Consider the following 11,207-nt stretch of genomic DNA (forward strand, 5'->3'; position numbering starts at 1 on the left):
TGTGTTCTTCACTCAATTTCTCATTCATGTTGTTGCCTTGGCTTGGTTTTATTCACTTGTGCTTAAGCCCATTGGCCCCAGCTCAAGTCTTGGGTTCATCACTTTCATTTACTTACATTCTATGGCATTCCATCTAGTCATTTCAAGTGCCTATTCCATACCTTGTTTATTTTCATCTGATCAATGTTATTCAAGTCCACTTCATGCCATTAACATTGCTTGTGGTTTGGTCCATATGGCTTTGATTAAATCATGTCATTATCCATTATAGTCCTTTCTAAAGCCTTATTGGATTCATTTAAGATCATGTGGTGGGTTTTGTTCAAGTCATGTCCATATATAATTCATGTTCAAGTTCATCACTTATTTCATTTCAAGTCATGATCATAGTTATTCCAATCCATTACAAGTCATGTTCATATTCCAATCCATTACAAGTCATGTTCATTTCAATTCAAATTCAAGCATATACATGTACAAAATCCAATTCAAAACCAATTTGAAATCCATTTAATTTCGTTCAAATAACCATTTACAATCCATTAATGTCCATTCCATGAGAAAAATACAAAAAAAAGAACTTTGAACTAATTGTTGACTTTGGTCAACAATTGACTTTGGTCAACAGTTGATTTTTTGGTCAATTTTGACCAAAGTCAACTTAATCACTTTGCATCCCTAAATATCCTAATCCTAATCCTCATGTTCCATAATTGATCTCGACTGGCCAATCCACTTGGTTCTTCACGAGGAAGTCTTGTTGTCATTTTGTTTGTGCAACCAACCAATCACAAGCCAAGTGAACACACATGCTGTAACATGCCATAGTCTGGTCATACCAGCAATGCCTGCAAAACCATCAATGCATAAACACCTTAGATCATTACAGAATACAATAGTCATGACCATTCTGCAATTGTCATCAACAACAACAACCTATGCATCTTGCATCATAGGAGGCCATATATTTTTATGCATATTGAATACATCCAGCAGCAAATCCTGCATTACAGCATGGCATTATAACAATTAGCAACAAAATAAAATATTCCAAGCACCAACTGCATCATACATCAACATGTTCAAACCAATAAGCATAACAGTGGCCCTGTCATTGAGGCATTTATATCCACTTCATAACAGCATACTAATTCATCATGACTTACCAAACAATGCATATTCAGCCTATTGCAGACCTAGTCTCAGACCTGCACAAAGCAGATGATAGAAGCCATGAAGACACCCCTGCATTCATTGACTCAACACCACTTCAAGGCATGCCAATACCACCATCCTACATCATTTCATCATTATCATATAATAAACATCATATACATCACAGTCACAGTAAAAATCGAGTAGAAACCACCTACAACCCATGAGACAATTCTGCATTAATAATCCAATAGCAAAACAATGCATGTGACCAAGCTATGATGCATCCCCAAGTCTAAACCATATGTTGCAGACCTGTTGCAAAATACACCATGAATGAGAACACAAGCCTCCAGAAGCATGTCAAAACAAAGTCAGCAATGCCTACTGACCTGTTGCACACAACCAAGATTCAACAATGCAACAAGCCTGCATTACAAGGTCATAATTATATGTAGAAGGCACATCAAGGACATTATACATCATCAAGTTAGTAGCATCACAGTAAAACAACAAAAATGCATCTCTAACACAACAAAACCAAACTGACATTCACAGCAAACCCACAAGAATATCATAGACTGAACCACAAAACAATAAACTAAAGCATCATCAAATTAAACCCGAAATCATAACTAAACCAAAAAGAAAATTCAACTAATATATCATGGCTCAACACTCACAATTGGACTCACAAAAACCAATCCACAAACTACACAACTTAGCAATTCACTAATAAAACCTAACTAACTTGCCCTAAATGTTTGGCATTGGGATTTGCAGATATTAACCACATAACTAACTTTGGATTTGATCAAAAAATAGTTACACAACTCAACTGAATTGACTCATAAATTAACCCTGCTCTAACTCTGCCCTAACTCTGCCCCATTCAGTTACGATAAGAAACCCTTATAAATCACATTGATTCACCTTTTTTGGGATTAGCAATCATTTGCACAAGAGTTTACATTGAGTCATCTCCATCTCTCTCACTGTACTCCCTGAAGTTTCTCGCTCTCCCTCCCTTAACCTCACATATACGCACTCCTCGGAAGGCATTGAAGGTCATCATCAGAGCTTCAATCAGCTTGTACTAAACTCCATCATCAAAGACACACATAGAAGAAGAAGAAAGTGAAGAAGAAGAAGGATTCTAAGACGAAGAGGAGAAAGATTCAAAGACTTAGAACATCATATCTGAGTTCTGGCGTCCGCTCCGGTGAGTGATTTAGTTTATCTTAAGCATTTTGATTCGTCCTAGTTGCCATGATGTAGAGGTTGGTCAGGAGAATCAAAGCCCTAACCTCTAGGGCTTTGATTCCAGAGTTTAACAATTTTATTTCTCATTTCGTTTCTAGGGTTCTTGAACACATTTCTTCAGTTCAGATTGTTGAGGAAGAATTGGAGATTTTTAGGGCAAGATTCGGACTCAGAGGAAAGAGATGAAGGAGATGAGTTAGGTAGTGTAGATATTGAAGCTCCGCCACGGCGGAGGAGGGCTGAACTCAGGTGGAAGGAGCCTCAACGTACTTTTGAATCTTAAGCATGTGATAACATGTGATAAATGTGATGGTTAATTAAAACATGTAATTGGATTGCTGACTCACTTCTCATTCACATTCCATGTGTTTTGCTATGGGCTTTTAGCCTAACTTCTTGTTTTCTGCACCCCATGACTACTTCCAGTACCCCCTTTTCCGTCCACAATTACGACCGTGCCTCTACCTTGAGGCCCATGTAGACCAAACAACTTGTTTCATAGACCTGCCTCCTGCCTCCCCATTGATCCAGGGCCCAATTCAACTTTTTTTGCATTATTTATTTTGTATTGTTCTTGTTTGGTTGATTAGGTCTAATTGATTTGGTTAAATTTTAGGATAAATATAATCATTATAATTTAATTAGGTTTTAAGTTTCGATTAGCTTAATAGTTCTTTAGAAACATTAGTTTATTAAGTTTTAGTTTAATTAGAATAATATATTTCTTTTAGAATATTAGTTTTATTAGAGTTTAGAATTAGATTGTTAGAAATATTGAAAATTTATAAAATCTTGATTAATTCTTAAGAATTTTGGATTTAGTTTAATTAGGTTGATTTTAGAAAATTAGTTTAATTTTCTTTAGATTTAGAACAATTAAAATTGTTTAGGATTTAGAATTGATTTTTATTAGAATTTGCATGATTAGGATTTAATTCAATATTAATAGATTTGTGAAATGACCGTTTTACCCTTAGGTTCAGAAATAGATTGATTTGCATGCTCCCTTAGGAATAGCCTTCGAATTCAATTCTAACCATTAGATTAAGATTAACCATAGATTTTCAAACGTTCGATTCAAGTTGATCAAAAGCAATTTTGATCAACTAAATCCTTTGATCTTGTATAATTCCACAGTCTAATTCAAGTGATCAAAAGACCCTTGATCACTTGATAAGACTCTTTCTATAAGTTGCGGAGCTCGAAGCCTTAAGTCAGACTCTTGATTAAGGCATCCCCAAGCATATCAAGCAGCGGATCATGCAAGATACATCCAAGATGGTTCTTCAAGAGCTTGTTAATCAAAGTTAGAATTATGTGGCATGAGCTTTAAGCAATATATAATGATTGAGAGTTGAGAATTCCATTAACTCATTCTGAGTATCTTTGGATACGGGGCGCTTGACCCAGTTGCTCATCGTATTCACCTATATTCATAGACTTTAGTACAATTCAAATTATATGATTGGCAAGTCCCTCCCTTCAGAAAGTAACAGTGCAACAAACAAAGGACTCCACCAACAACTTATCAATCACAATTCAAGTTGTACGATATGAGCCTTAAGCAATAGAGAATGAATGAGAATGGAGAATTCCATTAAATCATTCTGAGTATCTTTGGGTATGGGACGCTTGACCCAGTTGCTCATCGTATCCACCTATATTCATAGACTTTAGTGCAATTCGAATCAAATGATTGATAAGGTCTTCATCATCACAAGGAGAAGCTAGGATTCTCCTCCAGCAACTTAAAAGTTAGGATGAGAATTACATGCCACGAGCCTTAAGTAGTAAAGAATGGATGAGAGTGGAGAATTCCATTAAATCATTCGGGATATCTTTGGATACATGACGCTTGACCCAGTTGCTCATCGTATCCACCTTTACTCATAGACTTTAGTGCGGTTCTTATCAAGTAACTATCAAGTCTCTTCATGTTTAATCAATCATTTTTTTGCCTCTATCATCTTGTTTTCAGCCCTAGTGAGTTGAAGTACGAAAGCTTTGATTTTCTCATTGTACAATGAGAGTACGTAGGTAGGAGAATTCAGATTCTTCGCGAGCTACCTTATTCATTAAATCTATCATTCTTCATTCTTCAATCAATACCATCCTTTTGAGATCGAATATCATTTTTCCTTGGATTCCATGCACATCTTTTTAGGACGCCTAATGAAAAGTACACCTTGTGAACCAAGAGCTATTTGGCTTATTGCCAGACATTTAACTCCTTTGTTTTTGGTTATTCCAATATAGTGTTACCATGCCCCGGGCCCCTCACTTGTTAGTTCATACTAGTTTTACTCTTCGGTCCAGAGTTTATTCCTTCATGGATCCAAGATACCATTCTCCTCGATTTCAAATTGTTTGTTCCCCAACAAGTGATATACTTTTCCTTGTGCCAATAAATACTTCCTTTTGGGTTCCATATTCACCCTTTTAGGACGACCTAATCAATGTACATATTTGTATCAAGAGTTATTTGGCCTATTGTTAGACATTTAATTCTCTTTGTTTCCAGTCATACCACTACATCGATACCATACCTCGAGCCCCTCACTTGTTGTTATGTTTGTTTACTCTTTAATTCAAAGCCAATTTTCCTTTATGGATTCCCATGTTACCATTCTATTGGTACAAGTTATATTGTTCACCGTTTCAATCATACCCCTTTAGTTGTTTTTCTTGTCAGTCCTTGTTGCTTAGACAAACATTTTTTGTTCTCTTTCCATTCGTTTTCGTACTTCCACGAACTACGATTGCTCTGATTTTCTCATTGCACAGTAAGAATACGTAGGCACGAAGATGTGAATCCTTGGCGAGCATATTTCTAATTATTCCTTCTTCCGCCTTAGGGCACCCTTCATATCTTTCACGATCCATGATCTACCTTCAATCATAAACCACCCACCCCAGTGACATATTGTCTCTTTGAAACCGAAATACAGTTTTCTTTAGAATTCCATATATATCCTTTTAGGATGCCTAATGAAAAGTCTGTATTTGCACCTAGAGTTGTTTGGCTTGTACCCATACATTTAATTCCTTATTTTCGGTCCAACCATACAATGATACCATGCCTTAGGCCCCTCACTTGTGGTTCATGCCACCTTTCCTCTATGGTACAAATTCCATTTCTCCTATGGATTCCAATAACCATTACCTTTTGGTTTCAAACTATACCTTTTCAGTCACTTGTTACCAAATATCCAATTTTGTGACTTCAGCCATTCATTATATTCATCTCCATGGTGCACTCATATGCTACCTTCATTCACTTCATGTGATATATCAATTATCTTTGAGCCAAATACACTATCCTTTTGAGCTCCATCTTGTATCTCTTTGTGAAACATGAGTTGTTTGTGTTGTGAAACCAAACACTTAATTCCTTTGTTTTCAGTTATTCAAATACAGTGATACCATGCATCGGGCCCCTCACTTGTTGGTTCATACCAGTTTTACTCTTGGGTTCATATTTTCACCCCTTTTGGAGTTCAAAACGTACACTTCTTTGGTTTAGACCATACTTGTTATCACAATTCTTTTCACCTCCCACCACTAGTTCTTTGAACTACAGAGCTCTGAATTCCTCATTGCACCATGAGGATACGTAGGCATGATAGCCCCAATCCTCACCGAGCACTTTATCGATTTCCTTCCTTTTCCCTTATTCTTTTGCGAGTAATCCTTAGATATCACACACGTTCGAGCAAGAACAATCAAAATGGTTCCCATGGAGTACCATGGATGTTAAGGGTGTTAATACCTTCCCCTTGTATAACTGACTTCCTTACCGAACATATCTGTTTCCCCCGGGTTTTATCGATGTTTTCCCTTTCCTCCAGGAATAAATAAAGTTCGATGGCGACTCTGTTGTACGTTTGAGCATGCGATACGTTCGAGTATATTTCCTCTAGGTTCATATACAAACTAGCTCTTAAGTCTCACCCGCGAGTATGCAAGCAACACTTAACTGTTAGAATGCGATATAAACATTTGTTAATTAAAATAAGACAACGAATAAAATATTTTTTCTCACCCCCGTGGAATCTAAAACATTTTCACAAACGAACACTATTTAGTTCTTTCTAACGCGTATACAACAAACGCTTAAGCCTCCCATGTGCGAGCATATAGTTAAATGTTTAAACTGATAGAATGCGATCAAACATGACCCCTTCTACCGTAAAACAAACATACGCTAAGTCTCCCATTCGCGAGCAAACAATCCAATGTTTAACGTTAGAATGTGACCTATACATTTTTTTTATTAAAATTAATAAACCAACACTTATTTGCTACCAAGAACTACGTAGCTTTGAGTTCTCCATCGCACCTGGAGATACGTAGGAGCGAGATTCACGTCTCATCAAACACTATAGCAAAAAACACCAAAAATATCTTTTGTCTCACCCCAAACTACAAAGCTTTGAATTCATCATTGTACCTGAGGATATGTAGGAGCAAGACTCGCAATCTTGTCAAGCCCCCTAATAAAAAAAAATTGCGATCCTTTTTCTTTTACACTTTTTATCATTTGAAGAAAATAATTAACATAAGCTAACATCCAATCGCAAGTTAAACTAAAAGGTTCTCATTGAGTACAACGTATGTGAGGGGTTCTAATACATTCCCCTTGCGTAATCGACTCTCAAACCCAAATATGGTTGCTAAGACCATCTTCTTTCTTTTTAAAGTTTTATCGATATTTTCCCTTTCCTTCAATGAAATAAATAAAGTTTGATGGCGACTCTGCTCGAATCATTTTTTCTGCGACTATCACGAAGGATGGTATTTTTCGAGATGCCACACAGTGCAAGCAACCACATGTGTTGTGATCGAAGCATGTTCGTAGAGATCAATGAAGCGACAAATGGCTGTCAATACCCCAATTTCTCCATATTCTTTTTCAAATTTCCATCTCGCTCATGCTAAAATCATCTGCCTTGATGGTTATCGAGTTATCTAATTAGGTCATTCGTTTTAGCGTTTCATTCATAACACTTCGCATAATTTGTCAGTGGGCTAAAGGTTCAGAAATTATGGATTTAATCAGTTTAAGTGAGTCTTCGAGGAGGATATTATTTGGTGATTATTCAAATTTATTTCCCATATTTCCTGTGGTGTGGATCATCTTAATATTTGAGATTCATGGTTACTAGGGGGATTAGAATAATTGTTACTTAATTCAGAAGATTGCTTGAATTCGAAGAAAATGGTAAAGTTGGAATAAAAAGAAGATTTCATTCATCTATTAGAAATTCATGGTACAATTCATATTGCTTGAGATACAAATTAGATGAATGGATTACAAGGAAAAAGGGTTAAAAATACTACATCTTTTGAGTACAGTTGACTTTTTTGTCAAACATTTGACTTTTGGTCAACTGTTGATTTTTGATCAACTGTTGGTCATTGACTTGATTTTGATTCCTGGATTTTCCTAGAACTATTCTATAAGCATTTGATTAAAGGATTCATCATTATTCATCAAAAATGACTTATGTCATGATTATGTTAAGTGTCAATTTCCAACAAATTCCATCTTCCATCAAGATTCACTTCCATGGCTTATTCTTAATTTTATAATGTTGCTTCAAGTTCATTCTTCCACTATAATGCTCAGTTTTCTACAAGAAAGAAGGTACATCAAGTTAGACATTCATATCATGAAGTTAAATCATCAAAAAATCATGGAAAAGTCATGAAAACCTCAATAAACAAAAGGAAAATTATGCAATATGAAGTAAATTCAATACTTATTTTTTCAACACTTTTCAACCTTGACTCATACCCAAAAATTCAAAATTTTATCCATGAGGTTACCACATTCAAAAGTAACTATTTTCAAAACAAAATCACATTGTAAAGGCACTTAAATCATGAGATAATTCACCAAAAATTCAAGGCATAAGTGGTAAAAAATCAAAGACAAATGCATTTAAATTCAAGTTTATTACTAGTGACCTTTTGTGTTACATTCCAACTTGTTACTTTTGAAAAAATCCAGTACCATTTGTCTCGAACTACCTATGCATCCACAAACCCTCAATCACATAATTAACCCTTAACTACCGTAACTACCAAACTATTATAAATCCTACAAAACAAACACAAATCTCAACTTCCATTTTCCCATTCAATCCTAACCATTCTTAACAATCAATCTAAGAGTTGAAATCAGTGATCCGCAACTAAAGCCTAAATTAATTTCCAACCATTGATAGGCATCTTTCTTGAATCCCTATTCAATGGTGCTCATTCATTTACAAAACCTATATAAACATGTCATTCTTCACAATTTTGACTAACTAACCTAAATAGGATAACTAACATAACTCACATTAACCTCTTTAACCATTATTTCCACCATTTTCTCTTAAGTTTCCCCTTTTTCTTCACTCCATCACCATCACCAAAGTTCATATTCATCATCATCTAGAACTTTACACTGAATTTCTAAATTTGGTGGAACTTAGCCACAATCCAATTTCAATAAATCATCAATCAAGCATTTAACAATTCACACATTAGCATCAACAATCATCATCCAAAGTTCATCAATTCAAGCATGTTCATTAATATTCTATGTTCAAAATTCATCTTTCAAATTCATTCATCATCAAAATTAATTATCAAGCAAATGTTAATTGGATTAAAAGAGCTTACTTTGAAGTTTTCCAGGTTTCTCTTTGGTAGATTCGCCGCCGATTCTTTACAACAATAATTGGAGGAATCCTCCCCTCCGTTGGTAAGTCTTATACTCCTTTCCGTTTCGTTGCGTATTTACCGTTCTTGAACTTTCTTTGTCTAACTTGTGATAAATATGATACTTATGGTTTTTTTTTCTTCTTCTCTATTCTCTTAATTTTATCATGCAGCATAGAGAGAATTAGTGAGTTTCGCTACTGACATATCATTCATGATCCAAAACAGCCCCGTAGTTATCCATATCCTAAACAAACCAAAAAAATCCAATTTCAAGTAGCATAAAAATTCAAGTAGCTAAAAAAATTACATTAGAATCAATATAGCATTATTTCTAACCTAGTTTAGCATACATTGAAGTAGGTATTGCATTAGTATAAAGTTTAGACATATAGCATAAAATAACTTATTAGAACAGTCACTTATTTGAGAAAAAAAAAACCAACTTTGACATAAAACACAAAAAACTCTCTTGAATTTTCTAAACCCAAATCAAAACCCCATGCATGAATTAATATAGAATTAGTATTAGATCTTAAAGCAAAAAGAAAAGAAACTCGGTTCAAGCATTTTTCCAAACTTTTGGTGTGTGACTTACGGAGTGACAAATACGTTAACCAATTCACAAACCATAAAACCAAACACAATTCCAAACCAAAACTGAGTCATTCCAAACACGAAACAAAGTTATGAATTGAATCGACTCTGAAACAATACAAACTTGAACCGTAACTCGAAGTCAAAACCGCATAGCCAAAACACACAAGCAGAATCGAAATCAAAATGAACTTTGGGTTAATAGCGAACCTGAACCTGAAATAGAATCAGACATGACCATAACTCAACGCGAATCCGAAAACCGAACACATGTCGTCGCTGAATTGTGAATCACGTTTTGAGAAAAATTACGTTCAAGAAGTGCTTTTTTTATATATAAAAAACACGTTTTGAAATCCTATTAGCTAAGTTGTTGCGAGTATATCTCATGTCCATCAATGTTTCTGTTCTTCTGTGTCTGTGTCTGCATTTCATGGTTTTTGTTCTTCTATATCTATGTTTCCGTTCTTCATGCGTTTATGGTGCATATTGTCATATTTTTACATGTTATGTTACTGCTACAACCTTTATTCTTATTGGCATGTTATGCCATTTACAATGAGGTAGTTGAAAAATTATTAAGTAGTTGAATGGTTGTAAGGGGTGTTGAAAGTGAGGTGAATTATTTGGTGTTGAAAAGATTCACCACGTTGAATGAGAGGGAGCGGGGGCCGCGTAAAATATTTGGCGAAATCTTATTGGTTGATGTGAGTTTTAAATTTTTTATCTCATTATAATTATTTGGGGTCAATTATTTCATAGTTAATCAATTTTTTCCCACCAAAATTCATCATTTTTTTGTCTATAAATAGAGACTTGGTTCATTTGATTTGGACACAGAATTTTTGACTTTTTTCCCTCTAATTTTTTTATTTAGCCTCCAATAAACTCTTGTTTATAGCTTCAAACATCTTTTTAGTGAAATGGATCCCAATAATAACCCTTTTAACATCCAAAAATCTACTAATTACCCTTTCAACTACCCAAATCCCAATAACTATAGATTTCAAAATCAATCTTTCAACAAACAAGGTCCCCAAAATATACCAAATTATGGACTTTCTCCAAATTAGAAAAATAAAATTAAAATAAGTTATTAAATTATAAAAAAATTAAAATAAATTATTTAACTCTTAATTATTTTAATTTAATTTCAATAGATAATTATTATTAATATATAATCACAAAATAAAAAACATAAAAGAAAATAAGAATATGAAATAAAAGGGGTGGGTAGGGTGTTGAATTTTATTAGACAAAACCATTGTAGTGAATAAAAGTTGAATGTGTGTTGAATTATTAGGTGAAAGAGAGAGAAAATATTCTGGAGTATAAAAGTGAAAAAGAAGGGTGTTGAATGTGTAACCCATTGTATATAGTCTAATACTATATAATTCCATGTCACATGTCACGTGTCTATTCCCGATTGACATTGATTTTTCAAAGTAGAACTATCATGTGCATCACTTCATTTGTTGAAA

General features: G+C 34.5%; 1 long non-coding RNA gene across 2 annotated transcripts; it reads right to left on the reverse strand.

The window, feature by feature from the left end:
• Positions 1-487: 487 nt before the first annotated feature.
• Positions 488-2,768, reverse strand: LOC127120558 (uncharacterized). Of its 2 annotated transcripts, XR_007803225.1 has the most exons (5): positions 1,548-2,768; positions 1,370-1,470; positions 1,167-1,294; positions 937-1,002; positions 488-848 (listed from the first exon to the last, which is right to left on the reverse strand). It is a non-coding gene; the product is annotated as an uncharacterized LOC127120558 (long non-coding RNA). The 2 variants fall into 2 exon arrangements; XR_007803224.1 differs by having other exon boundaries at positions 1,167-1,470.
• Between the last annotated feature and the right edge of the window lie 8,439 nt (positions 2,769-11,207).

The sequence above is a fragment of the Lathyrus oleraceus genome, chromosome 2, assembly GCF_024323335.1.
Source record: "Lathyrus oleraceus cultivar Zhongwan6 chromosome 2, CAAS_Psat_ZW6_1.0, whole genome shotgun sequence".
Lineage (NCBI taxonomy): Eukaryota > Viridiplantae > Streptophyta > Magnoliopsida > Fabales > Fabaceae > Lathyrus > Lathyrus oleraceus.